This window comes from Lepidochelys olivacea, assembly GCF_965140295.1.
Source record: "Lepidochelys olivacea isolate rLepOli2 genome assembly, chromosome: 9".
NCBI classification, from domain to species: Eukaryota; Metazoa; Chordata; order Testudines; family Cheloniidae; genus Lepidochelys; species Lepidochelys olivacea.
Genome location: NC_140419.1, coordinates 37,018,089 through 37,044,835, shown reverse-complemented (window position 1 = coordinate 37,044,835; position 26,747 = coordinate 37,018,089). Strand labels below are relative to the sequence as shown.

Sequence of the window (26,747 nt, the reverse complement as noted above, 5' to 3'; positions counted from 1 at the left end):
TTAACAAAGGAATGTGCTTGCCTTAATTTGCATTTAAGTAGTAAACAGAGTTGCAAACAGGGAAAACAAAGGAAGCTTAAACAGGTGGGGGGAAAAACCAGCAGCGAACATCCTTCCACATAGACTCTTTGTCTCCTGACTCTCGACTGGAAATGTTTTTTCAAGCATGAGACTGAAACTATAAAAAGAGGGGCAAACATACCAAGGGACTCCCTTCCCCTCTCTCTCTCTCTCCATGCCTATCACATTCTCTGCACCTGAGAAGACAAAAGGAAACTGCTGTTGGACTCTGGGGGAGGGGTCCTGACCTGAAGAGTTTTTGGTCAATAATCTTGCTGGAAGCATGTGGTGAGAAATTTTGCTTGAATCTCATATAGTTTGTTAAGATAGGCTAGAAAACATTTTATCTTTATTTTTCTTGTAACTATTTTTGACTTTTATGCCTCATTATTGTATTCATTTAAAATCTCTCTTTGTAATTAATGAACTTGTTTTATTGTTTTATCTAATACAGTGTGTTTAAATTGAAGTGTCTGGGTAACTCCATTTAAGATAATAAGCTAGTGTATGTTACTCCCTTAAACAAATAACAGACTTAATATAGTTGAACTGTCTAGGAGAGGACTGGGCAGTATAAAACATACATTTATGGGGGAAAGTCTAGGAGTAGGAGTGTGTTGGGGTCACCCTATAGTATAACAAGGCCAGTAAGAGCCAGGGTGTGACTGGCAGGCTACAACACCAAGGCATTGCAAGGCACCCCAGGTTACAGGGTAGGGATAACACAGCCCCCAGTGGTTTGGACTGTACCCTGGTACGTCACTCAATCGAAGCAGCTTTCTACAAGTTATTGAAAGTACTATAATGAAGTGGCTTACAAAGCTCCTAAACTTGGTAAGTGTTGAGATAATTGCTGTTGTTTCAATGGATTTTTCCTGCCTTAATTTTTTTGCTCTAATCTGTGGTATCTCTTTTCATGTAGCCCTACCCACAAATGTCCTTTAGACTCTATTAAAAGCACTGTCTACCACTTTAGCATCATATGCCTACACCTTGTCATTTATTGTCTTCATCTTAATTATTGAATCTTTAACTGTAGTTTGCTGCTAATCATTTTTAATTTTTTTTCTGCTGAAACAAAGAACATTCCTTAGCTGTCAAAATAAGCTCCTTGTTTCTCAAATCCATGCATTCCTCTCACTGTGGATTGCATTAGCTTGTGCACTGTGACTGCTGCAGAAATACAGATTTTTCATTTATTTCAGATCATAGGCATTTCTTTAACTGATAGCTGTAACTAACTCTTCTACTGCTGCCATCCATACCCACTACAACAGACAAAATGTATTTTGACTTCTGTTATATGGACCAGATGTATCATTTCTGAAGAGCCAGTCTGAGATGAGCAAAAATGCATCTTTTGGTTTGGGGACCCAATCAAAATCTCAACAAAAAAAATTCTCATTCAAACTGAAACTAAATTATTTTCAAAAATTTTCATTTAATTGAAAAATTTAATTTTGAATCAACCAAAACTTTTTGGGTCAATTCAAAATGATTTTTTTTCGATTTTTCAATTATTTTGAGTTGACTGAAACATTTTGTTTGACTTGACATAATTTTTTCCCCAAGGCTTTTCATTTCAATTTTGCACTTTTGGGATGTTTTTCATCCTTGTGTGTATTTAATTGGCCAAATTTGAATTGGAAATGCTGCTTTGAAATGAAAAATAACCCAAATTCATGAAATGTTTTCGAGCACTGAAAAATCTGTTCAATTTTTTTGCCCATCTCTAGTGTGTTGTAGTATAGGGATATGATGAGATGCAGTAAACTGGTGGTTTAGAAGAACTTTAAATTGAAGAACTATTTTTGATTCCCTATGTTCACCTGACAACTGATGTACAAGAACCAAATTAATCTAGGATATACTTTTCTATTAAGAGAGCTGCTTGGAATAAAGACAGACATCCTTAAACTGGGGGAAATGGTAAGATGACCAGGGTCCATCTGAAATTGTCTGACAACCCAGAACAACAGAACTAAGAATAAAGGTGACAGGAAAAAAACATATCAATGGTACAATGAGAAGGGCTTTTATTTATTTAGAGATAAGCTAGCAAACTAGACTAGACTAGCAAACTGCAAAGCAAACAACTCCAAAAGACAAAGACCAAGATTTTAAAGTCCAGTTCTTGAGTCCACATGTTGGCACCTAAATAATTAGAGTGAATTTCTTTGAGCACCAAGCAATTCCCATTTAATGTAGGTACCCAAGACCTGATTTTCAATGGCTCTGCACCTCACGCAGTCATTTACACCTGTGCAAAGATGATGGGAAACACCCCTAAAAACTACCTTGCATTGGTTCAAATAACTACATAGGATGCAGGGCAATGGAGAATCAGGTCTCTGTTTTCGAAAACCTTGGTCAGGAATGATTAATTTTAAACTGAAGATGCAAGCAACATACAATAGATATATTGGCTGCACTATCTGTGTCAGTTTTGACAAGTTCAGTGACTTGGATGATGAGACCGAATGCAAACAATAGAAAGGAACTGAAGACAGCAAAAGGAGAAATTCCATAGAAATAGCTTAACAAAAATCAGGAGTAATTCCACTGAAATAGTAGAGTTATTGCAGACCTGGGGCTTGTCTACATGGAGAAATTGACTGGAATAGTTGGCACTCTCTTCTGGAATACAAATGACTTTATTCCAGAATAATTACTCCAGGAGTGCCTTAATTATTCAGGAATAAAAGTCATTTCATTCAGAATAGAGTGCCCACCTGAGGAGCTATTTTGGAATAGCTATTGCAGAATAGTTTATTCCACAATAGCTATCCTGATCAATTTTCCCATGTGGGCAAATCCTTACATTGATGTAAGCTGGTAGCAGAGTTTAGCTCTATGAGTAGAACAAACAAAAGGTACTCATCGGACTTTAGCAGACAGGAATCATTCATGAATTTTGCCTGATTATTACTAACATTCACACAAATAGGTTTACTATGGTACAGAGAAAATTAGGAAATGTAATCTGAATGCCAGCTTGGAGAGAAGAAAATGGTATGATTGCAACAAAATACTTTGATAAAAGATAAATGTATTTCGTTTATTCTTGTTTCTGCTCTTTTTTTCCAGTTATCTTTTGCATGCAGAAAGGGAAAAAGAGAAAGAATATTTTATGTGCTGTATGCTACTGAATCATAAATTTATCATTCAGTTCCCTGCAGTAATACAAATACCTATTTATATGTCATATATAGGTAAAAATATATGTGAGCACACACACAACCCACATATTATTTTCATGTCTGTCCTAAAATTCCTTTCCAAATGAAACGAAGCCTTTTAATGCATAAAGTGACATACTCTCCATATGTCTGAAAAGATGATTATCTAGCTGTCTGTAGCTGAGGTCTGTCCTGACATGAGTAATTAACACCTGCAGGGAGGCCTCATTTCTTGGAAGACAGAACTAGGGAGGTAAACAGATTATTAGGCTGAAAAAGACAGAATCTCTGAGCCAGCTAAAATAAGAGGAAGAACCCACAGGGAATCATTTACTATGAGCAAGAATAACAATGGACAAGATAATAAATTAGGAATGTGGAGATGAGGTAAGGACTAGGTGGAGTGTGGACAATGCATGGACACTGTGTGCTGCACAGGGACTGTCTCTTGCCAAATAACCAAGTCAATCCAAAAAAGTGTGATGTAATGTATAGGAAATGCATTGAGATGTGTAAATGTATGTAAAGGGAGAGGGTTTCTGTGTAACTTTGGAAATGTGATATACCCTGCATTCGTCTCCCTACATTTGAGTCTGATAACTCAGTGTAGCATTGCTGAATGACAAATAAAGGAATCCAAATGATGAAATCTGGAGTGGAACTGAGTGTTCAGGATCCCAGAGAACTGGATGAGGTGTTCTCCCAGAACTAGAGGTGGTCTTCTGGGTAAGCTGAGTGGAAAAGGTTTTGGAGGGAATCCCAACACTATCTATTCTACTTCTAAGCATCCATCATCTTAATATTTAGGGACTAAAGCTGCTTGGAGTAACTTTGACAGAACCATATTCCATCAGAATATGTAGTTGTGTTGAAATTGAAATACTTCACAAAATCAAGTCGATTTTTGCCAGAATTTCGTTTAGGGAGAAAAACCAAAAACATTTCAACAGTGTTGAAGTGTCTTGCTTTGACATTTTAGGAATGAATTGTTTATTAGTTTTTTTGTTTGTTTTGTTTGTTTTTCCCACTCGTAAATTACTTTTTGTTTCAACTTTCTAAAATTTTGAATTATGCAAAATTTTAAAAAGTCAGAATCTAAATGAAACATTTCTGGTTTGTTGAAATGAAATATTTTGATGGACTCAAAATGAAACTTTTGTGGGGCGTGATTTTCCTTTGTGGGGAATTTCAAATTTTTTGGTTTTTGTTCTGATTTGGAGTGAAGCCAAATTTCAAAATCTCTAAATCTCTCAAAATGGAACGTCAGTTCCTCACACAGGTGTATTAAGCACCAAACAGTTATGAAGAAAAATTTATAGCTTAAAAAAAGGAAATATTCCACTTTCTTTCCCCAGGTATGTGTGGATTTCTTTTAGGGCATCACTGATAGGAAAAGGCTGTGTCACTTAGATATATTTTACTGTATGAATAGATTCAAGCTTGGCTCCATCAATTTGCATGCTCTCTCTCTCCCTGCTGAAAATATACACTGATAACTTGCTTTCTACTTTTTTCCTGAGTCTCTCCAGCCACATTTTTCCTATGGCACTCAAATGCCCTTGATCAAAGTGGGTGATGAGGAAGTCTCTAAGTTTGACCAGATTCCAGAATGTTACGACATTTATATATGCATCATTGTTGTAGCCATATCAGTCCCAGGATATTAGAGAAACAAGGTGGGTGAGGTAATATATTTTATTGGACCAAAGCAGCTTAACATTGACCTAACTCATGTCTACACTACAGTGTAGCTCCTATCGATGTAAGTCGTCTACTATACCGACTGTGACAAAGTTCCTCCTCTGCCTTGGTGGGTCCTGCACTTATTGGCAGATTTTCTCACCTCAGAGGTTCACGGCAGCCCTCAGTTTGGCCACTTTCATGGCTCAAATCTGCCATTCACTCAGTTAGCCTCATCACTGGCCAGCATGGGGAAAGGAAGAAGAACAATCCCCGCAGTCTCTGCTGATCCACCTAGTGGGTCGGGGAACAGGCCAGAGACCTTCCCCTCTGGTGGAACCTACTGTCCAGTTCAACTCATCTGGCATCAAGTAGGGAGTTGGGGGGATGGGGGGATGGAGGGATGGGAGGAACCCGGGCCCACCCTCTACTCCGGGTCCCAGCCCAGGGCCCTGTGGATTGCAGCTGTCTACAGTTGCTCCTGTAACAGCTGCGTGACAGCTACAACTCCCTGGGCTACTTCCCCATGGCCTCCTCCCAACACCTTCTTTATCCTCACCACAGGACCTTCCTCCTGATGTCTGATAATGCTTGTACTTCTCAGTCTTCCAGTAGTACGCCTTCTCACTCTCAGCTTCTTGCGCCTCTTGCTCCCAGCTCCTCGCGCACACCACAAACTGAAGTGAGCTCCTTTTTAAACCCAGGTGCCCTGATTAGCCTGCCTTAATTGATTCTAGCAGCTTCTTGATTGGCTGCAGGTGTTCTAATCAGCCTGTCTGCCTTAATTGTTTCCAGAAAGTTCCTGGATTGTTCTGGAACCTTCCCTGTTACCTTACCCAGGGAAAAGGGATCCACTTAACCTGGGGCTAATATATCTGCTTTCTATCACTCTCCTGTAGCCATCTGGCCCGACCCTGTCACACGACTTAATAACTCCACCTCTGCAAGAGGTATAGCGCTTAAGTCAATGTAGTTAGGTTGATGCAGTGTCAGTGTAGACATTGCATTGCTTACATTGACTGTTGCTGCCTTTCAGAATGCCCCACCCTGAAAGTTAAGTTGGTGCAAGTGCTCCTGGTGAGGACACACACTGCCAGCACAAGGAGTGCAGTGTGAACATGCAAAAGCAGATTAATTACAGCAGCTGGCTGCAAGTTGACGCAATTTAGGGTATGTCTATACATACAGCGCTGCAGCGGCCTACCTATATCGATACAGCTGCAGTGCGTATAGTGAAGACACTCTATGCTGATGAGAGAGAGCTCACCCCCCTGAGCGACATAAGTTTTGCCCACATAGGCTGTAGTGTAGCCTTAGATCAACTTCATTTTTTAGTGTAGACTTGCCCTCACAGTGGCTAAATACAAGATCAAACAGATAATTTAGCCTAAGTAGTGAGCACATATTCTAAGGGACCATTCAAGGCAAAGTGGCCCATTAACACCCCCGTAGTCATAGGACAAAAAGGGGGATTAGTGGGTTATGGATTGTTGTCATGAGCCATGAATCCAGTGTCTTTATTAAAACCATGATTTTTAGTGTCAAGCAACGTTATGAATTTAAGCTCCCAGGCTTGTCTTTTGAAAGTATTCTGCAGGTTTCCTTTGAGGCTGAGGACTGACAGAACAGATATAGAGCTTTATCTAGACTAATGAGGTTTTGAATGGAGTCCTGAGAAGAGCAAGAGTTTGCGTAGACTGTTTGTGTCCTGAGAAGAGCAAGACTGTTTGTGTCAGTCTTCGTTACTTGTGAGACACGCTGCTGAGTCCTGCACTCAGCTTGGATTGTGTGTAGCATTCAGCCCCCAGAGAGAGGAAAATGCAGTAGTCTAATTTGGGGGTGATAAAATAAGGAGCTCATAGTTCCTCAGACTAGATCTTTGTCCTTTACCTACTGTATGCTGCTCTCTGTACCTTGCTGTATGCTTTTGAATTGGATAAAGATAATTAACGTCCATTCTGCAGCTAAGGGATCTGACTTACTTTTCTGTGTCTTAATATATTTTTAGCTGTTATTAATGATAATTTAATCCTTATTTTGGGCCCGATCCTATTGAAGCCTATTGAAATTAATGAGATGACTCCTATTAAACCCTGTGGGTTTTGGATTAGGGCTTTTATTTAGTAGAGCAAGTACCACATATCATTTTGTCCTTTAATTCCCAGATGGCTAAAGAAAACTGAAAATCCTATCTTATTATAGGGCTGAGGACTTTCTCCAAAAATTCCTACATAGACAAAACTTCTGCATAGACAAAAAGCAAAACAACCTAAGAACTAACCAGGTTGCTTTTCTGCCGGAGAAGGGAGAAACTAAGGTTGCCAACTTTTTATTTGTAGAAAACTGAACACTCTTGCCCCACCTCCACCCCCACTTTCCTGAGGCCCCACCTTTTCTCTGAGGCCCCACCCATGCTCACTCCATCCCCCATCCCTCTGTTGCTCACTCTCCCCAAGCCTCACTCACTAACTCATTTTCACCGGGCTGGAGCAGCAGGTTGGAGTGCTGGAGGGGATACAGGCTCTGGGCTGGGAGGGCGGGCTCTGGAGTGGGCCAGGATGAGGGGTTCAGGGTGCAGGAAGGGGCTGCAGACTGGGGCAGGGTGTTGGAGCGGGGTATGGGCTCTGGGATGGGGGTGGGGGTTCTGAGGTGGGGCCAGAAATGAGAAATTCAGGGTGCAGGAGGGGGCTCCAGGCTAGGTGAGGGCTCTGGCTGGGGGTGTGAACTCTGGGGTGGGGCCGGGGATGAGGGGTTTGGTGTGCAGGAGGGGACTCCAGGCTGGGACCAAGGGGTTTGAAGTGCAGGAGGGGACTCCAGGCTGGGGCGGGAGGTTAGAGTGTGGGAGGGGGCGTAGGCTCTGGGAGGGAGTTTGGGTGTGGGAGGGTGCTCCAGGCTGGGTCTAGGGAATTCGGAGTGTGGAAGAGGGCTCAGGGCTGGTGGTGGGGGTGCAGCGTGTGGGCTCCGGGAGGGAGTTTGGATGTGGAAGGGGGCTCAGGGCTCGGGCAGAAGGTTGGGGTACGGGAGGGGGTTAGGGGTGTGGATTCCAGGCAGCACTTACGTCTGGCAGCTCCCGGAAGTGGCCAGCTCCTTGGCGCAGAGGTGACCAAGTGGCTCCATGTGCTGCCCGTGCCTGCAGGTGCCGCCCCCACAACTCCCATTGGCCACAGTTCCCAGCCAATGGGAGCTTTGAAGCCAGCACTCGGGGCAGCGCCTGCAGGCAAGGGCAGCACATGCAGCCTTCATGACCACCCCTGTGCCTAGGAGCCAGACGGACATGCCAGCCACTTCCGGGAGCCGCGCAGAGCAGGGCAGGCAGCCAACCGGACTTTTAATGGCCCAGTCAGCGGTACTGACCAAAGCCGGCAGTGTCCCCTTTTTGACGGGGCTTTTCAGTCGAAAACCATACGCCTGGCAACCCAAGGAGAAAATGTTGTTGTTTCTGTTTTAAATATGAGGGAGGCAGATACTATGCTGATAAGAGTCATGTAAGTTCCTAAGTAGAAAACTGCTACCCCTTCAGACTATTCTGAGCATTGTGCCCTATGAACATAACTCCTGTCTTGGTTTGAACTGCAACAGCTTCTATAATTTTATGCATATGAGTTATCGGACTTTCTAAGCAACAATGGATGTAGTTTTAAGATACATCGTTTTATTTGGAGAAAAATAAAAGCAAACAGAAAATGGGCTCAAATTTGTAGGGATGGTTAGTTGTTTTCAGTGCAAAATATGTTGTCATGGTGAATTTGACCCACCTCTCTCCCTTAAAATAAATAAATACACAATCTGCAAAGCTGCATAACTTTTGTAACTTCCAAAATTAGCTGTTCAAACTGTTGCTATTAATGAACCTCTGCAAATTCTAATATCAATTATGGTTCATCAGTTTCTCTGATCCTTTATGTAAATTTGTGCACTCCATGTCTCAGCAAGGTCTATTTATAACTGAGTACTGCTTCTTTGTGCTTGAATTATAAAATAAGGTAACTGAGTGCAATTAGCAAACAAATTAGCCAGGGGCTTTTTACCTCAGGAGCCATGGTTTAGATTTACTCATCAAAAGAGCAACTGAAAATCATTTTGGTCTGTAAATGATCTGGAATAAAACAATTTTGGTAATCTCCCCACTGGTCGCTTAGAAACATTTATGATCTCGTAAGATAATGAGTTGAGGCCAGTTGGCAGGCTTTGCTCAAAAGGGCCCAGAGATGAAGAAGCTGATAAAATTATATCCACTCAAGCTCCAGAATGCTGTGTTCTTATGGCTAATCTTTTCATTGGTACTAAATATATTAACACAGTTAAGCAGATCTGCTGGGACTCCATTGACACAAATGCCTGAAACAACACCAACCCTAAGTTGGATTTCTGATTTGGGAATCCACAAACTCACTGTTTTATGGGTGTGAACCAATTTGAATTGATGCTGGTGGGCCTATAGTGTTTGTTCTACATCTGCGTCAAATGTTTCCCACACCTCTAATGCTCAGTCTAAGCTTGATCATCAGCTGTTGAGGAGAGAATTTTCATCCCAGAGTTGACAATAAAGTAGGTCATGGAAGAAGAAATGATACCAGATTGATCTCCTACCTGGGTATGATACTATGTTCAATATATGTTGGTACAACTATTTTTAGGTGAGCTTAGGACTGAGCTCATGACATAGGGCCATGTGTTTTGTCCACATAGAAATCCTTTCACTTTCTTTTTTGTTTGTTTTAATCCTTCTGTCTTGTGCTATGTTTTGCAGATAGAGTGTCTAACAAACTTTTTAATCAATTCTTCACCTTTCTGACAACTAACCACCCTTGTCACCCCAAATGAGGTTTTATTTTACATCTAAAACTTTTTCCAGGGGCTCTTTGTTCTTGATGTCACTGCTGCAAATGACAAGCACAGTTTTCTAAACCAAAGAAAGAAATTGCCATAATAATAAAAAGCCAAGAAGGAGGAGCAGTGCTTTGAAATATTAATTTATTAAAATCTTTTTGAACTGCCATCTGGAAAGGTGTAAAGAGGGTTTTCTCTTTCAGTCTGAAGACAATGGAAAATCAAGGGTGAAAGAATATGTTTTCATTCGTATTTGTTGTTGTTTCATTCTTTTCCCCCTGAGTCTTAGAATATGATTCAGAATTCTTCGCTGTCTTATTCCCCAGATATATGTGGGTTTTGACTTTAAATTCTGCTCTATGACATAAAGCAATGCTGAAGTTGCTCAGTGGTTTGAGCATTGGCCTGCTAAACCCAGGGTTGTGAGTTCAATCCTTGAGGGGGCCATTTAGGGATCTGGGGAAAAAATTGGGGATTGGTCCTGCTTTGAGCAGGGGGTTGGACTAGATGACCTCCTGAGGTCCCTTCCAACCCTGATATTGTCATGGCACCCTGAATCTAAAAGCACCCTGGACAGTCCTGATCTTCTTAGCTTGATAAATGTAACTGTTTCATTCTAGCAGCTAGGCTGTGTATGTTACAGATATTTCGGCATGAACCTTGATATGTTATGCATCCCAAATTCCTAGTGATTTCCCACTGATTTAAGGTTAAGTATGTGTATGAGTGCCTTGCTGATTCAGAGCCTGCTTGCATAATAGACATTGGGAACAAATTTGTGATATCTTCTAATAGGGGAAAAGGTAAGGTGTCTTACAGTGAATCAAAATATTTACCCAGATGTTCTGTGACTTTCACAAAGCTATTAAATTGTAGGCAAAAAATAACCTATTGAAAATGCATAACATATTGTTGCCTGTTAAAACCAGCTCTTTCTCTTTTCCCAAGAAAGCAGGTATACCTGGCACTGAAACTGTTACTGAGAGACAGTAAGCCACATGCTGATCTCATTTACATCAGGGTTACTCTATGAGCCAGAGGACTCTACCTCCCTGGAAAGCAATGCAGATTATTCTGATTTCACACCAGAGTAACAGAGATCAGAATCTAGCTCCCTGTCTTTGTGTAAGGCTCTGCCTTTTTCTACAAGTGATCTAAATTAAAGTTCTTTCCTAACTATAGTGCTCTAACATTACTGATACAATCTTCACCTTAAAAACATGTGATGTTGCAATTTCCTTCTAAAAATGGTCCCAGACTAAACCCCAGATCCAAACAATCCCTAAATCCAAATCTTGTGGCTCTGGTTTGTTTCCAGAGTTTTATTAATTTTTAATGACTTTACAAGTATTTTGTTCATTGTGGGATTTCCAAAGGATCTTGCTTGGTTAAGGCAAAGGACTGGTAGTCAGGAGATCCACGTTCAATTTCCAGCTCTGCCACATATTTCCTGTTTAACCTTGGGCAAATCACTTAATCTCTTTTGTTCCTTCTCACATCTTGGCTCTCTTGGCTATTTCAAGCTTTTGGAGGGAAGAGGGTGGCTTACAATTATAGTGTGTAGCATCTAGCATAATGGGGCTGTGATCTTAGCTGGATCTACTGTAATACAAATAACTAATAATAATCATTCAATTGGAAGTGAAAACAGAATTTGTTCCTCACCATTTGAAGATTTCATTTTTAAAAATCATAAATAAATAAAATAGAAATGAAATCATGCTCATAATCTATAGTGCCTCTAATATTATCTGTGCCTGGGAACCTCTTCCTGTATTTTTATTATCCTTTTATGACTGCTTAAATTATCTTGTGTTGTTCAATAAAACCCACAAAATTACTTTTTGTGCAGTTACTCAGAGAAAATGTTCCATTATGTGACAGCCCTACAAATGCCCTACAAACTCCATTTTAACCACAAAATTTCCCTTTCCTCTGTAACTTCCGGTTACTTAGAGGTAAGCCAATGTTAAAATATTATTCTTCCTGGCCTCGCTATCAGGCTAGCCCCCTGAAGTAACTGAAAAACACCAGCTGACTTTCATGTGGACCAGACTGTTTTTTTCCAGTATAATAGAGATCTTGGACTTGCCACTTTATCCAAAGCAGGATGTTTTGAGTTGACTGCTCTTCATATTTCCGAACTTTTCATTTTTTCTTAGAAGTGCCAGATCCTGATGCCCTGAAATCACTTGTAAGGAGGAATAATGCAGTGATGGAGGCACTAACCTAGGACTTGAGAAATCTGGCTTCAAGTCCTTCTTCTGCTACAGACTTTGTGATTTTGGGCAAGTCAATTAGCTACCCTGTGCCTTTGTTCCCCATCTGTAAAATGGGGATAATAGCACTTCCCTACCTCTCAGGGGTGTTATGAGGATAAGTACACTAAAGATTGTGAGGTGTTTGGATGCTATAATAATGGATACAGTGTATGTGCTAAGGACAGATTTCCAAGGAGACGTTTTCCTTAACTAATTTCATTATAAGTTTTTTAAATTCACTAAAAATTTAATGAGAGTGGACCAGCTCCTCATCCCGTGTAAACCAGCATAGCTTTGTTGACTTTAATGAGCAACCGATCTGCTAAGCTTTACAAAGACTTCTGTGAAGTGTCTGAAAAAGAGGGGACTACAGCTCCCATCAGTCCCCTCTCTATTGCATTCCCTTCCTCCTGAGTCAGCAGGAGCTATGTTTCCCATTGCACTTCCCCTTCCTGTGGCCAGGTAAGGGGAAAGGTCCTGACCCAGCAAGTGGCTGGGCTCTGTTTGGAAGTGGAAGCCACATGGCAGCAGGCAGCTGGAGAGAGAAGCCCCAGGAACTGTGGAGAAAGCCTGTTCCACATGCAGCTATGCCCACCAGATGTTACAGCTGGGCGTAGGTCTGTGTGTGACTTATGGAGATCAGCAGCAGCTGGGCAGGGAATCAGTGCAAAGGGGTCCCAATGTGAGAGACTGTCTGAGCCTGGCTTGCAAATCCCCAAATGTTTATTTGCTTGGACAGACTGGCCTGGAGAGGGCAATCCAGGCACTAGGTCTCTCACTTGGACTGCTCCAGAGACCCCGACATTGTGTCACTTTGAACTGAAACTGTTTAAGCCTCTGTGCCTAGGATATGTGCAACCTTTCCCCTTCTGCCAACCTTAGCAAAAACCTTTCCCTTAGCCATGTGTTTGAGTGGTTGTTGGGATCCGCCAGGGTAGTGCCTAGAAGGCCTAGCTGCTGAAGACCTATAGTGCTTGCCCCCAAGACACAGCACCCTAGAGGTTTGGGGTACAGAGTAACCTCAACAGTTAAACCTCTTTTTTTGTTCAAGCCCATTAGGTGAGAGATCCGTGTGCAGAAGGCTCCTCTCCTTGCTATTCTTAGGGGCCCAACGCAATAGATCCTAGTGGATTGAGTGCTATTTCAGCAATGTGCTGTAAATTATAAACATTATAAATTGGATGCTCTTGGCCAGTATGAGTTCCTGGATTTGTTAGCTCTTGAAAAGCCCAAGGGTGGGGAAAAGTTAACTATTAAACTACCTTATTTCATAGAAAAGCTTGTATCTTTAAGATACAACAAAGCTTTCTTTGGAAAAGACAAATTATATTCTCGGTCTGTCGGCTGAACAGTACTGGGCAGAGAATCCATAAAAGATTTTAATGTGCAGAGCTGTCAGTTCTTTCATGGCTAAATTAACCATAATATAGTCAAACATACAATAAAAAGTTAAAAGGTATAAGAGGGCCAAGATCTGCGGCAACCTGGCTCTTTAAAATCAGACCCAACTTTGAAGTACTCTTTGGGGTTTTAGTTTTCACTGTCTAGACAATCTCCAGGTCAACAGCCTGCTTAGGGAATAGCATGAGGTTGGAGCGGGGAGTCCTTTCATTACTTATCAGACAGAGGAGCAGCATACTAATCAGCTGAGCTGGTGTTTGTGTTACTTAAAGCCACTTGAAAGTAGTTTGCCAAATAGATTATTGATTATTATACTTTTACTAAGATTAGACTTAGATTTGATTATTTTTTCTGTATTTCTTTGAATTTCTAAAATAGATGATGGGGGAGGCGGGGAAGGTTCAATCCTGTACAGTGGTCAGCATATCTCATGCAAAAAAAAAAAAGTCAGAGTGATCAGACTGCCTGCCTAACAAAATTCACCAGGACAATGAGAGGAACAGATTAAACAGCAAGATTCCCGCTGTGCCTCAGAGCTCTGTTCCCTCCAAACCTCCACCCTCTCCGCATGCCTGGGAAAGGCTTTGCAGCATGCCCTGGGATCAGCGTATCTGAGCTATTTTGGAGTTAATGTTTCATACGCCTGAACTGGGGAGAATTCTATCTAGGTATTCATGTGGCTTACATTGCTGTACTATCGGAGAACTTTGGGTCCGATGGTTAAAGGTATTTAAGTGCCTAAAGATGCAGAGAGGTACCTAAATACAGGGCCAGATTAAGACCTTTAGAGGCCCTAAGCACTGAAAAGTTTATGGTGCCCCCCCACATGTAATTCAAAATAAAAACAATACTATACCGTAAAATAAAATTTTATTTTTCGAAATGACACAAAACATGTATGCTGAAATTAAAATAGCTTCTTTCTAGATTTTCTGATTGCAAAATTCTGGATAAGTTCATCGAAGCTGACTTGACGAAGCATGTCTGCTTCCATACACAATAGGGAAAGTGAATCAGGTCTGTCCTGACACATTGTTGTTCTCTGAGGGTTTTTTATTCTTTTCGGCTGAGAAAAAGAGCATTCTGTGGAGCAGTTAGTAATCATCAATGTTAGAAAAATCCATAGTGAGATCTCTACACTTGGAAATACACATTGTATTCCATCTTTCAGTATTGTGTCATGAAGATCAATGTGACTGAATTTCATTTTTCCTGTTTCATGAAACTTTGCACGCATATAACAATGGAACTGCCGTATTTCTCCACAGAGATTCATGTTCAAGTCATCAGGGTATGAGTCAACTAGCTTTTGGGAACCTTGTGAATATTATTCGTCAGATAAATCCATATCGTTTAGAAAAGAAAATCTACTCTATATTTTTTTGTACACTTCACCTCTCCTCTTCATATGAGCTTCAAGTGTATCAATTATAGCGTAGGAAGTAGATACACAAAATTTGTCTCTAGGATTCAATGCGGTTTCTGTGTACTGCTCTCATTTGCTTGTTTTTTTCTGATTCTCTTGCAGGACTGGGCTTCTTTGTAGTTACTGTCAGGCAAGATATCTTTTGATATGTCTTCAAATCTTTCAAAATCATTCCTCAAAGTGTGTAAGTGGTCTGCTAATGATTGACAGAGGTCTGCACATGTTTCCAAATCCAACTCTTTTTCTTGGAGAGCTTGACTTGTGCGGTAAAAGTTTTGTAAAATTTCATTCCACATGGTCAACATGAATACAAACTCTAGTTCTTGCATCTTGTTTGCAATGTTTTCTGCCTCTCATATAGTTTCTCCCCTTTGTGACTGGTCTTCAGCTATACTCAGAAGACTATATCAATAATAAAACATAAATTTATTGCAATACATGACAGGATCTGATTTCCTGGCATTATTTCAGTCTACGTTAGTAGGATGCCCCCCTGATTTAGATGCGGATAAGTAATAAAAAGGGAACAGAAAAATGGGGGAAGAGTGTGGAGTGGAGTGTAAGGAAGTCTAACAAAGTTCTGATTTTTCCCATGATGACTACTTCAATGCTTTTTTTGAAATATCAAATATAAAAAAAAATCTAATTTTTTTGGTGCCCCCTGCTTTGCTGATGCCCTAAGCACGTGCTTAGTCTGCTATTGGGTAATCCAGCCCTGCCTAAATACCACTGAAATTAGTGGAAGTCAGGATCCTGGGTGTGTTATTCCACTAGATGCCTATATGCGTCTTTAGATGCTTAAATATCTTTAAATATCGGGCTCTTGGTCACTTCCAACATCCAGCATAATATAGCATAATTTTCTTCAACATAAAGAAAGGTTGGTGTTACCTAGCATGCATGCAAGAGACACAAGGGATTATGTTAGAATTCAAAGGCACAATAATTCTCTTAATTGCTCCTGAATGGAGCTACATGAGCTCCTGCTGACATAAAATACTTGGAAATTGTGCATTCCCCTGACCTGGAAAATATGGCAAGTTTGACCTTCTCATCTTTATTGCTTAGGGCATGATTTGTTTTTTAAGAGGAAATATGCTTTTTTGCATTTATCTTATAAGTGTTCTGTATTTTGTAGTCAGATTTTTTTAAATGACAGACCACTTTACAGTTAATAGCCTGTATGTTTTCTTTTTCTATAAACTTTCTATCAATATTAGCAGGCACATCTCCTATTTGTGTGCATGTATATAGAAATAATTGTGTGTACCTTTGCTTGAAATTCAATCAATATTTATTTCAAACTGTTAGGCCCATCATTTTAAAGGGAGAAAATAATTAGATTTGATAAATTCTACCCTATGATAAATATTTCAAGTTTCAAAATGTTTTCAAGATCAGAACTATGCAACAAATCATATGTTAAGATTATGCCTTTCCCCTTTGTGTTAAAGGGTCTGGATTCTAATTTACATACTCTTTGGTCAAGACTTGAGGTCATAACCACAAGCAAATGTTTGTTAATTTTGTGAAAGGCGTTTGTTTCTGAATAACAATGAGAAAACAATAAAATTCAAAGAAGGGTTTTCTTTTCCTATTTGTATATTTTGGATAAGATAAATATGGGCTGATTCTGGAACCCTTACCAATAAGTAATACTTACACTGAATGGGACTAAGTCTGTGAGTAAACACTATGCCTTGCAAGGAAGGTTTGCAGATTCAGCCCCTGTACTAGCAATTAATTAAAGGCTGATGTTGTCAGGGTAGCAAAGTAAAGATGTTTGGAGATGCAGCCTAGGCTGGCTGTACTCTTCTTGTGGATGATTATTCCACAGATAGCAGAGCTGATAATGAGAAAGCTGGCAGAGAGGATTTAATAGGAGAAATGAGAAGGCTTACAAGTGATTCATCCCACAACCACTGGTACCAGTGATCAGTGCAGGGCATGTTTATGACTTTCTGGATGAGTGACATGATGGAAACATAGTTACAAGTTTGCTGTTTGCAAAGATATTTAGGACCTGGTCCTGACATCCTTACTTGCTTTCAGTTGTGGCTTACCCCACACTGAAATCAATTGGATTGTTCAAGGAGTAACGCACTATTTGCTGTGAGTAAGTGCATCAAAAGCTGGTGATCAGGTAGGAGGAATGAGATACAATTCCAAATGGACAAATGCTTCTGGAAAAATAAGAAACTTTTCCTTGAGCCTTTACCAACTTTTTAAAAGGAATTGAGCCATATATATTATGGACTTGAAAAGTATATTTTCCTTTCTTGTATTTCTGTTACTAGCGCAGGTCATGCCAAAATACTGCATCTTACCAGGGGTGGTGCTTACAACTGTGCAGAGAATGGAAATTCTGTTTCACAGAAAGATTCAAAATTTGTTTTGATTGCAATTAGGAGTGAAACTCAAAAATTTTGAAACATTTCAAAAGAAAGTTCTGAAAAATATTCCATTTTGGGTCGATTAAAATGTTTCGTGTGACACAGTCATTTCAACATTCTGTTTTGATTTGGACTCCTTTGTTTTATACTATAGCATAATCCAAAATAAAACATGTTTCAAAGGGGAAACTCCTTTGGAAAGGAAAATTCAAAGTGTTTCATTCTGAAAATGTTGAAATGGTCAGAATTTCCCTCTTCCCCCCTACTCCCACCCCCCCCATGTGAAATTGACACAGTGGCTTCAGAGATCTCTGCTCCTCTACCTCTTTTTTCCTGCCTCCCTTCTTGTAACTCCTCAGTGTGCCCATGGAGACAAAAGCCACAAAATATCATTTTGACGGGATCCTTGGGGTGCAGCCTGGGACTGGGGGACTGCTGTGCCCCCTTAACTCTCCAGCCTGTCCTGTCTCTCTCAATGCTTTGCTCGTGGCAAGCAGCAAACCCCTCCAGCTGCTGTTATCACTCAGCACAACAGCATGTGGAGTCCCACACCCAGCTAGATTGCATGAATGCTCCCAGAGCCAGTAATGAATCACACAGAGAAAGGCACCAGCCAAATCCCCACAGCGCCCAGCCTTGCACCTCAGGAATATACCGTCTTGCACTGCTCAAGATGAGCAGTGAAAATATATTAATTGGTTCACCACTTCATCAAGTGGATATACACCAGCCTTTGTAAAACTTGAGCAAAGACCCTTACCAAACACTTCAGGCAAACTCAGTGGTAAAGATAAACAGTTAAACAAATTTATTAACTACAAAAGATAGATTTTAAGTGATCATAAGTGATAGGCAAGAAGTCAGAGTTAGTTACCAAAATAAAATAAAATAAAATAAAATAAAATATAAGCATGCAGTCTAACCTTTCAACCCTGTTTGACTGGCAACATCTAAATTAAGCAGTTTTTCTCACCCCACTGGATATTGCAGTGTATATTAATATACAGGTTTGTCCCTTAATTGCAGCATATATTAATATACAGGTTTGTCCCTTAAACGTGGGCCAGTCTCCTCTGCTGGAGTCTTCAGTCTTCTTCTCAATGTCTTTGTTGCTTGCTGCATAGGTGGGGGCAGGAGAAAAGCCAAACATGTGGCCCCTGTGTTCTGTTTTATATCCTCAGTCCCATGTGCTTGGAGAACACAAGTCCAGGCATGTCTGGTGGGCATTGCTGAGTCCCCAAGCAAGGTTGAGCAATTCCCCTGGTGTGGCCTTATACAGGTGAGTCATTGAATTGTAACTTCCTTACTGGACAGTGGCTATTGATAGTTGTTTGACACCCACCTGGGTGTTGTCTCTGGGGAGCTGTTGTCTTTGGGGAGCTGATATCTGGCTGATTCCCCAATTTACAGCATGTTTTAGTGATAACCATATAACACAATTCTCATAACTTCATATGCATTATTGATACACATATTTAGAAAGAAAAATGACTTTCAGCAGATCATAACCTTTCCCCTGATACCTCACAGGGCATGCTTTATATGCAATATCACAATTATATATAAATGAGGAATATGGGGGTCACAGGGAGCTCCCCTGGTGTGTAGAGTGTCACAATCACTATATTTATTTCAAACTCTTTATAGTTGCAAGAATTTCCCGCTGTTGAATTGTATATGGAATTGGGCCATTTGCACTAAATGAGGGTGATTTCAAAGTATCACTGAGCAGTTTGCAAACACGGGTGTTTTGTTGCTTCCCACCCTTTCTTCTATAAACACCTGTTCTATTAGTATTAGCATTGTTAAGATAAGAGACAGGGTGCTCCTCTCTGCTCATGACACACTGTGCAGAGGTGAGGAGGCTGTCTTTTTAAATCTATTTGCTGCTCTTCTTGTTACTGTGCTTCTCTGTTGCTAAGGCAGGTTACTATGGCAAAGGCCCACCAAGTAAGTGAGGATTACATAGAGTAAATGTTCAAAACAGATTAACTTGATATATCAGCAGCTGGCTTCTTCAAATGGAATCAGATGGGAGGAAAGAAAGGTTACACCCTTAGAAAACACTGTGGAGAGTGATGTTTTGTTTGCAAAGGCAATTCTTATATTGATAACTTTTTAATATCTGTGGTTTCTGGTCAAATATGACATTGAAATAAAATATTAAGTGGTACTGTAACCTTACTAAAAGTGTCATCTTGCAAGGGACTGAATGGCTCCTAAGCATCCTTCACTGCCATTGACTTCAGTGGCCGGTGAAGGGGCTAAACAAATTTACTTCTCTTCATGATCTCTTCTATTCAGCGTCTTAAACTGCGCTCTCCACTGGAGTATCTGAGCACCTTCTTGTAGTGCATTAAGCAACTTGACTATATTATATATCACATGTTGTTTGTTCTCTCATCCTTTCTTCAGGGTCAGATGTGTGTGCATTTGGAATATCTTGTGTTGGCTAGGTTAGGAACTGTTCTTTTGGGTTGGTTGGGGGTGTGTGTGTTTTATTTTTGTTTATTTAAATGTATTTACATTACAGAAGGCAAGGTCAGAGAAATTCACCTTGCACTTGGAATGGAAGGTGATTTGGTTTGTGATGGTCCTTAGTTTCTGGGGGAGCTTATGCCATGATCTTGGACTGCCCCTGAGAAAGTTCTGTCTCTTGCACAGATGAGATTTATCCTTATTGTAGAGAGAGAGGAGTGGAGTTATCATTCATGGTCTTTTCCCTGGAGCTTTAGGCAATGTTTTAGATATACTGGGTCTAAGCCATGGAGAACCTTGAAGACAAAGGCCAAGACTTGATTTGAAATTCTATGGGAAGCCATTATAGAGAACAGAGGACAAGTCTGATGATCTCTTGGTAGTCTGTGTTGCTGAGGAGATGTGCTGCCGGGTTCTGTACTAGCTGAAGTTTCCATAGCACAGAAGGCTTTGTCCCCAGCTACATCACATTTCTGTAGTCCAGCTGAAAAGTGACAAAGCCATGAGCTCAGGTCATCATCTGCTCAGATGGAGGGAGTCTTCTAGCCAACCAGAGATGATAGAAAGCATGGATGCTGCTATAGGAAAGCTTGGCATCAGCAAGGAATCCAGGAGTATTCCTAAACTACTGACCAAATTGACCAGTTGTACCTTCTACCAAAGGAGACTGCAAACTTGTCAACATTCTTTCTTCTGCCCAGCAGCACCACCTCTGTCTTGCTAGCTTCTTGTCAGCTTCAGCTAGCTGTTCTTCATAAATGTGCTGATCTCATCCAAGTTCTGGACCACCTTGGTACACTAGTGTAGCTATATGTGGTGAAGAATAAGTAGAGCTGTGTGTCATCTGCTTATCACTCACATTTGAGTCCATGTTATCTGACCCATTCACCTAGTGGTTGCATGAAGATGTTGAAAAAAACTGGGGTGGGAATTGATCTTTGTGGAACCCCACCAGTGGTCTAGCAATGTAGGTGTAGTTTCCCATCACAAATCATTTTAGCACATTATCCTATACCTCTCCCACCTCTCTCAAGAAAGACAGCAGTATCTTATGGTCAACAGTGCTGAATGCTACAGGGAGGTCCCAAATGGATGTCTGTCATCTGTCCATTGATAGTAGATCATCCATGAATGCCACTGGCCTGGCCTGACTCCAGATTGTGCCAGATTAGCTTCCATTAAATGAGCTGGTGATTGGCCTTTGGCTATCTTCTCTGTGAGCTTGCCCAAGAATGGGATATTTGACACTATGTAGTAGTTAGCTAGAACAGATGCGCAGGGCCATCCCTAGCTATTCTGGGGCCCTCCGCAGCCCCCCCATGGGGTGTGTGTGTGGGGCCCCAGGCCTCTGCGGGGAGGGGGGCAGGCCACAGGCCTCTGTGGCGGGGGGGCTGGCTTGTGGGGTAGCGGGGAACCACCCCACAGTACTCACCGGCAGTGCAGAGGAGGCTGGGGCCAGGTCGCTGCAATTCCTACCGCCAGTGAGTGAAGCCCCGGCCCTGCTGCAGAGCTGTGGGGAGTGGGGGCAGGGCTGGGGCGGAGCAGGGGCAGGAAGAGGCGGGGCTGGAGCAGGGAAGAGGTGGGGCAGAGCAGGGGCGGGGGCCCTGGGGAAGAGACAGAGCAGGGGCTGGAGCAGCACGCAGCTGTGCAGGGCACCAGGAAATTTGGTGCCCCAAATTCCTTGGTGTCCTGTGCAGCTGCGTACTTCGTGTATGAGTAAAGATAGCCCTGCAGATTATTAGGGTAGGTTTCTTCAGTGTTGGTTGAACTGTTGTGTCTTTTGAAGACAGAAGGGAAGATTCTTTTTGTGAAATGACGAGTTGGCTATTTCAGACAGAAATGGCACCAGTTGTTCATGACTCTTTCAAAAGCCAACTAGGTCATGGGTCGACTTCACAAGTTTTGGGTTGAGACTTTAGTCTTCATTTTGTAGGTTTGAAATCAGCTGGAAATTATAACAAAAACATTATTTTAAGGCCTTCTGGCTAAGAGCTTTTTTGCCGAGTGGTTACTTAGAAGGGGTGCCATCTGGTTTGCCACTTGCATCCTTGCATTCTACAGTGTGACTTTGGGTTGGTTAACCTAGTTGAGGACTCCTGTTACTTGACTGTGGCTGGCTGACCTAGTTGGCTGGGTCACCCCCAGCTTTCATTATTTGGGTGATGGCCATAAAAGAGCCCATGGTGCAATAGGAGGCCTTTTTTTGCTTTCATGCATATACACCTCAAGAACCCAGCAGGTACATCATGTGTCAATCATGCCACATGTAAATTATTACCATAACCTTTTCTGCAGCCCTGCAGCATTGATTCCCCAATACCTCATTGACCATTTTTGAGATGTACCACAGTAGCATGAATACAGGTAAGGTGAAGATGTATAAGATAACCATGACATCACTCACATGAATCACTGTGAATGTGCTATTTTCACTTGTTTTATTTATTTGCAGTAGCACCTATTATGTGTTAGGTGCTCTCCAAACACTTCAAAAGGTCAGTCCCTGCTTCTGAGGAGCTAATAATTGAAGGACAGAAAAATACAGATTGGGGAAGGGAAATATAAATTGCCTAGTGTTATACAAGTTAACTTGAGTCACTGTAGGCAGCACCAGAGAAATGGGTCTTTAAGAAGAGGAGAGGCTGAGGGGGGCTGGGATTGTTTAGCCTGCAGAAGAGAAGAATGAGGGGGGATTTGATAGCTGCTTTCAACTACCTGAAAGGGGGTTCCAAAGAGGATGGCTCTAGACTGTTCTCAATGGTAGCAGATGACAGAACGAGGAGTAATGGTCTCAAGTTGCAGTGGGGGAGGTTTAGATTGGATATTAGGAAAAACTTTTTCACTAAGAGGGTGGTGAAACACTGGAATGCGTTACCTAGGGAGGTGGTAGAATCTCCTTCCTTAGAGGTTTTTAAGGTCAGGCTTGACAAAGCCCTGGCTGGGATGATTTAACTGGGAATTGGTCCTGCTTTGAGCAGGGGGTTGGACTAGATGACCTTCTGGGGTCCCTTCCAACCCTGATATTCTATGATTCTATGATTCTATGAAGGACTCAAATATGATAGGACAGGGGCCCTTCTGATGAATTCAAGGAGATCATACCATGCATGGAGGACTGCGAGGAGGAAAGCAGGAGGTGACGGTGTGAGAATTTGACAGACAGACTGATGAGGTTGGGAGTGTTGGAGGAGTGGGAGTGGTGGTTTATAAGATTTTGCTTTTAGAAGAAGAATACTGAAGTCTGATGTTCCTAATAGACTCTAACAACTTGAATTATGGTGTCTAAGTAATGTTCATTGGTTTATCAGGCATTTTATTAGACTCTGTTTGTAAATTGTACAAATTTAGGCTCATCTATAAAAACAAGCAATAGCACTGTTAGCCTTTTCAGAAAGAAACCAAACTCTGAATAGACCTAGCTCTTGGACTCTTCTCTCACCCCTAGAACTGGGTTTACCAGATCAGGATCCAACTTTCCATTGTGATGTCCTGTAAACTTATTCTTTTGTATACCAATCAGTGGTGCTGTTAATTTAATACTGCTCCTCCCCCCAGCCATTTTGCATGTAGTTAGGCTTGTGTTGCCACCATTCTTTCAAGAACCAGCTTACACGTCTGTATCCAGGAGAGGGGTTCCTGGCTGTGGATCATAGACAGAGATGGGATTGGGTACCTCCTTCCAGCGCAGACTCAGGTACCTCTGTGAGAAGGAGGGGGCTTAGGAAACACCTCTTTCTTCAGTATCTGTTATTGGCTAACTTAGGCAGCTCCCTGCCTAGTGTGCCAGCTTTGTGGATTCTATTCTCAGGTGCTTAACACTCCCCATGCATTGAATAGGGAGCCTACATGCTTAACTCAGGGCTTAAAAAATTAGGCGTTGCAACATCTAAGTGCCTTGGTCAGTTTTGAAAGTAAGAGTTACAATGCCTAACTGATGTAGGAGCCTAAAGTTGTGTCCACGCAGCACTTAAATACTTTGGGCCTTAGTCTATCTACCAACCTGACAAACTTGTTTTTTCATAGCTATTCTTTGTAGTGGCCTAAAAAGCCAGAAGGGACTGATTTAGTGTCCTAACTGAAAACATCAAGTCAATCCACCAAAGTGATGAGGAAGGACTGGAGGGAAGGGAATTTCTGACACAGAGTATCATTTTTTAAAGGTAAAATAAACCACTAAAACTTAGACCCTAATCCTGCAAGCTGTTCCATGGTGGGAGACCCTGCAACCAGGAGCTGTGTTTGACTAGTTATTTCAATGCCTTTTCTTTGAGAAGCTTATTATATTTATATTGTATTATAATTGTCTTACAGGCATTATTCATAATATGAAGATATTAAAGAAGGTTGGCAGAGTTGTGATAAAATATCTGCAGAGATTTATTTTCCTATTAGATAGTATTCCAAAAGTGGCATAAATCTCCCCCTTCGGTTAAACAAGTATTCTAACTGTCACCATTGTTTACATTATTAACAGAGCTCTCATAATAACAATGATCTGTGTTCGTAGTGTGCAGAAGACTCAACAAACAGCCTTCAGATTTATCATTTGGGGAAAACTATCTCATTATCTCTAGCAGTAAATTCCTTTCATAAATAATCTTGTGTGCTCTGGCTGAAAATAATGTTGGATTCAGTCTAATGAAATATAATAGCTTCTAAGTGGTCTGATTTGCTTTCACTCACAAACCCTCCTCCAAACTCATCAGTGTCTAGCTTTCTTCATTGTCTAGAAAGTCTAATGAGTTTGTATCTGTTAAGACTTTTTGTCTTTTACTGCACTGTAAATTCACAGATTCCAAGGTGACAAGGGACCAGTGTGGTCATCTGGTCTGACCTCCTGTATAATACAGGCCAAAATAATTCCTAGGGCTGATCTCTCAGAAAACCATTCAATCTTGATCTAAAAATAGCCAGCAATGGAGAATCCCTCATGACCCTTAGTAAATTGCCCCAATGGTTAATTACTGTCACTATTAAAAATGTATGCCTTATTTGAAGTCTGAATTTGTCTAGCTTCAACTTCCAGCCACTGGATCATGTTATATCTGCTAGATTGATGAGCCCATTATTAAATATTTGTTCCCCATGTAGTTACTTATAGACTGTAATGAAGTCACCCCTTAAACATTTCTGTGTTAAGCTAAATAGATTGAGCTCTCTGAGTCTCTAACTAAAGCATGTTTTCTAATCCGGTCATTCTGGTGGCTCCTCTGTAAACCCCCTCCAAGATAGCAACATCCTTCTTGAATTGTGGGCACCAGACCTAGACACAGTATGCCTTCAGCAGTTGCACCAGTGCTCTCTTTTCCTACTCCAGATTCCCCTTTCTATGCATCCCAGGATTGCATTAGCTCTGTTGGCCACAGAATTACACTAGGAGCTCATGTTCGTCTGATTATCCATCGTGACCACCAAACCTTTTTCAGAGTCACTGCTTCCCAAGATAGAGTTCCCCCTTGTGTAAGTGTGGCCTGCTTTCTTTGTGCCTAGATGTAAACATTTCCATTTAATCATATTAAAATGCATAATGTTTGCTTGCGCCCCATTTGCCAAGCAATCCAGATTGCTCTTAATCAGTGACCTGTCCTCTTCATTATTTACCACTCCCGCATTTTTGTGACATCTGCAAACTTTATCAGTGATGATTTTATGTTTTCTTCCTGGTCACTGATAAAAATGGTAAATAACATAGGGCTAAGAGCCAATTCCCGTGAGACCCCACTGGAAACACATCCCCTCAGTGACAATTCCCTGTTTATAATTACATTTTGAGACCTATCAGTGAGCCAGTGGTTAATCCATTTAACGTGCACCATGTTAATTTTATGTCATTCTAGTTTTTTAATCAAAATGGAGCAATGTCTCAATGTAGTATTCATGTGCAGCCAGCTATAGAAGAGAGAGACACATTTTGTATTCTCCTAGGGGACCTTACTTTTGTTCTCTCTTAAATCCAGTTCTGTGCAATGGTTCAATAGCTATAAGTGACATGTGAAATCGAATATGAGAATTGTCATGCTAGATCAGAATGACTTACACACTGTCATAAATTAGAATCTGTCCATGAAGATTTTGTGAATGGAAAGCAGGACTTAAATTTGCGTTGAATGTCATTCACAATGAATAATTCAAGCAGCTCAAATACTAACCCACATCAAAATAATGTCATGAGGCTTAATTAATGATCCAAATTCTACTTGTCTTATTCAGATGAACTGAATTTGGCCAAAAGCATGTAAAGTGCTTTGAGTGGAAATTATTATTTAGAATCCATGTTCTAAATACCTCTGTGAAATAAAAATACATATTTTATGTATGTAGGGGGAAAGCATAAGAGTACTGTGCATAGCATCATGAACTAAAGAGCTCCATTGTGTCATGATTGTTTTTCCAATGACACTAGCCAATATCATGAATTTCCTTCTCAAAATAGATCCCTAAGCCTTCATTCAGGATACATTTACAAAGCTGCATGTGAAGCTATGGAATTTCTGAGTTCTAAATGCTTAGCACTTCTGCAGATTTTTGCCTTTATTTAGCCATATAGATCAACAAGAGTCATGAATCTAAACCCATGAGAAACTAGAAAAAAATACTTCTGATTGTACTGTAAATGAAACCTATAGGAAGCAACAATATGTCTGTTCTAATTACCAGTAATTTGTTTTATGGTGTAGCAATTATAAAGGAATTTCCATACTAATACCAGTCCTTTGCTGTTTCATTTTTATATGTATCCTTGTGTGAGAGTATAGTAGGATAAGGAGGACAAAAATGTATAATTCACATCTAACAGTCTGATCTACTTTTAATGAATCAGATCTACAGAATTTAATTTCCCCTCATGTAATCTACATTGGATGGGCAGATAGCTCTGCAGAAAGAGAGCACCACGGCAGATAAATCCCTTTCAGCATCAGGACTGGGAGACACACACACCCACCAAACAGGAAAAGCAAAGCAGATGAATGCTGATAATGAAATTGGAAATTGAATGACAGTTTACACCACCATTTCCCCTGAGTTCTCTCAGTAATTT

The 26,747-nt window shown here is 41.0% G+C and overlaps 1 long non-coding RNA gene across 1 annotated transcript in view; it reads left to right on the top strand.

Moving 5' to 3' along the window:
* The first annotated feature begins 276 nt into the window (after nt 1–276).
* The window catches only part of LOC311526735, a 36,188-nt gene continuing 9,717 nt past the window's right edge, over nt 277–26,747 (top strand). The window contains exon 1 of the long non-coding RNA XR_014713117.1: nt 277–348. This is a non-coding gene — a long non-coding RNA (uncharacterized lncRNA). The remainder of the gene's footprint in view (nt 349–26,747) is intronic.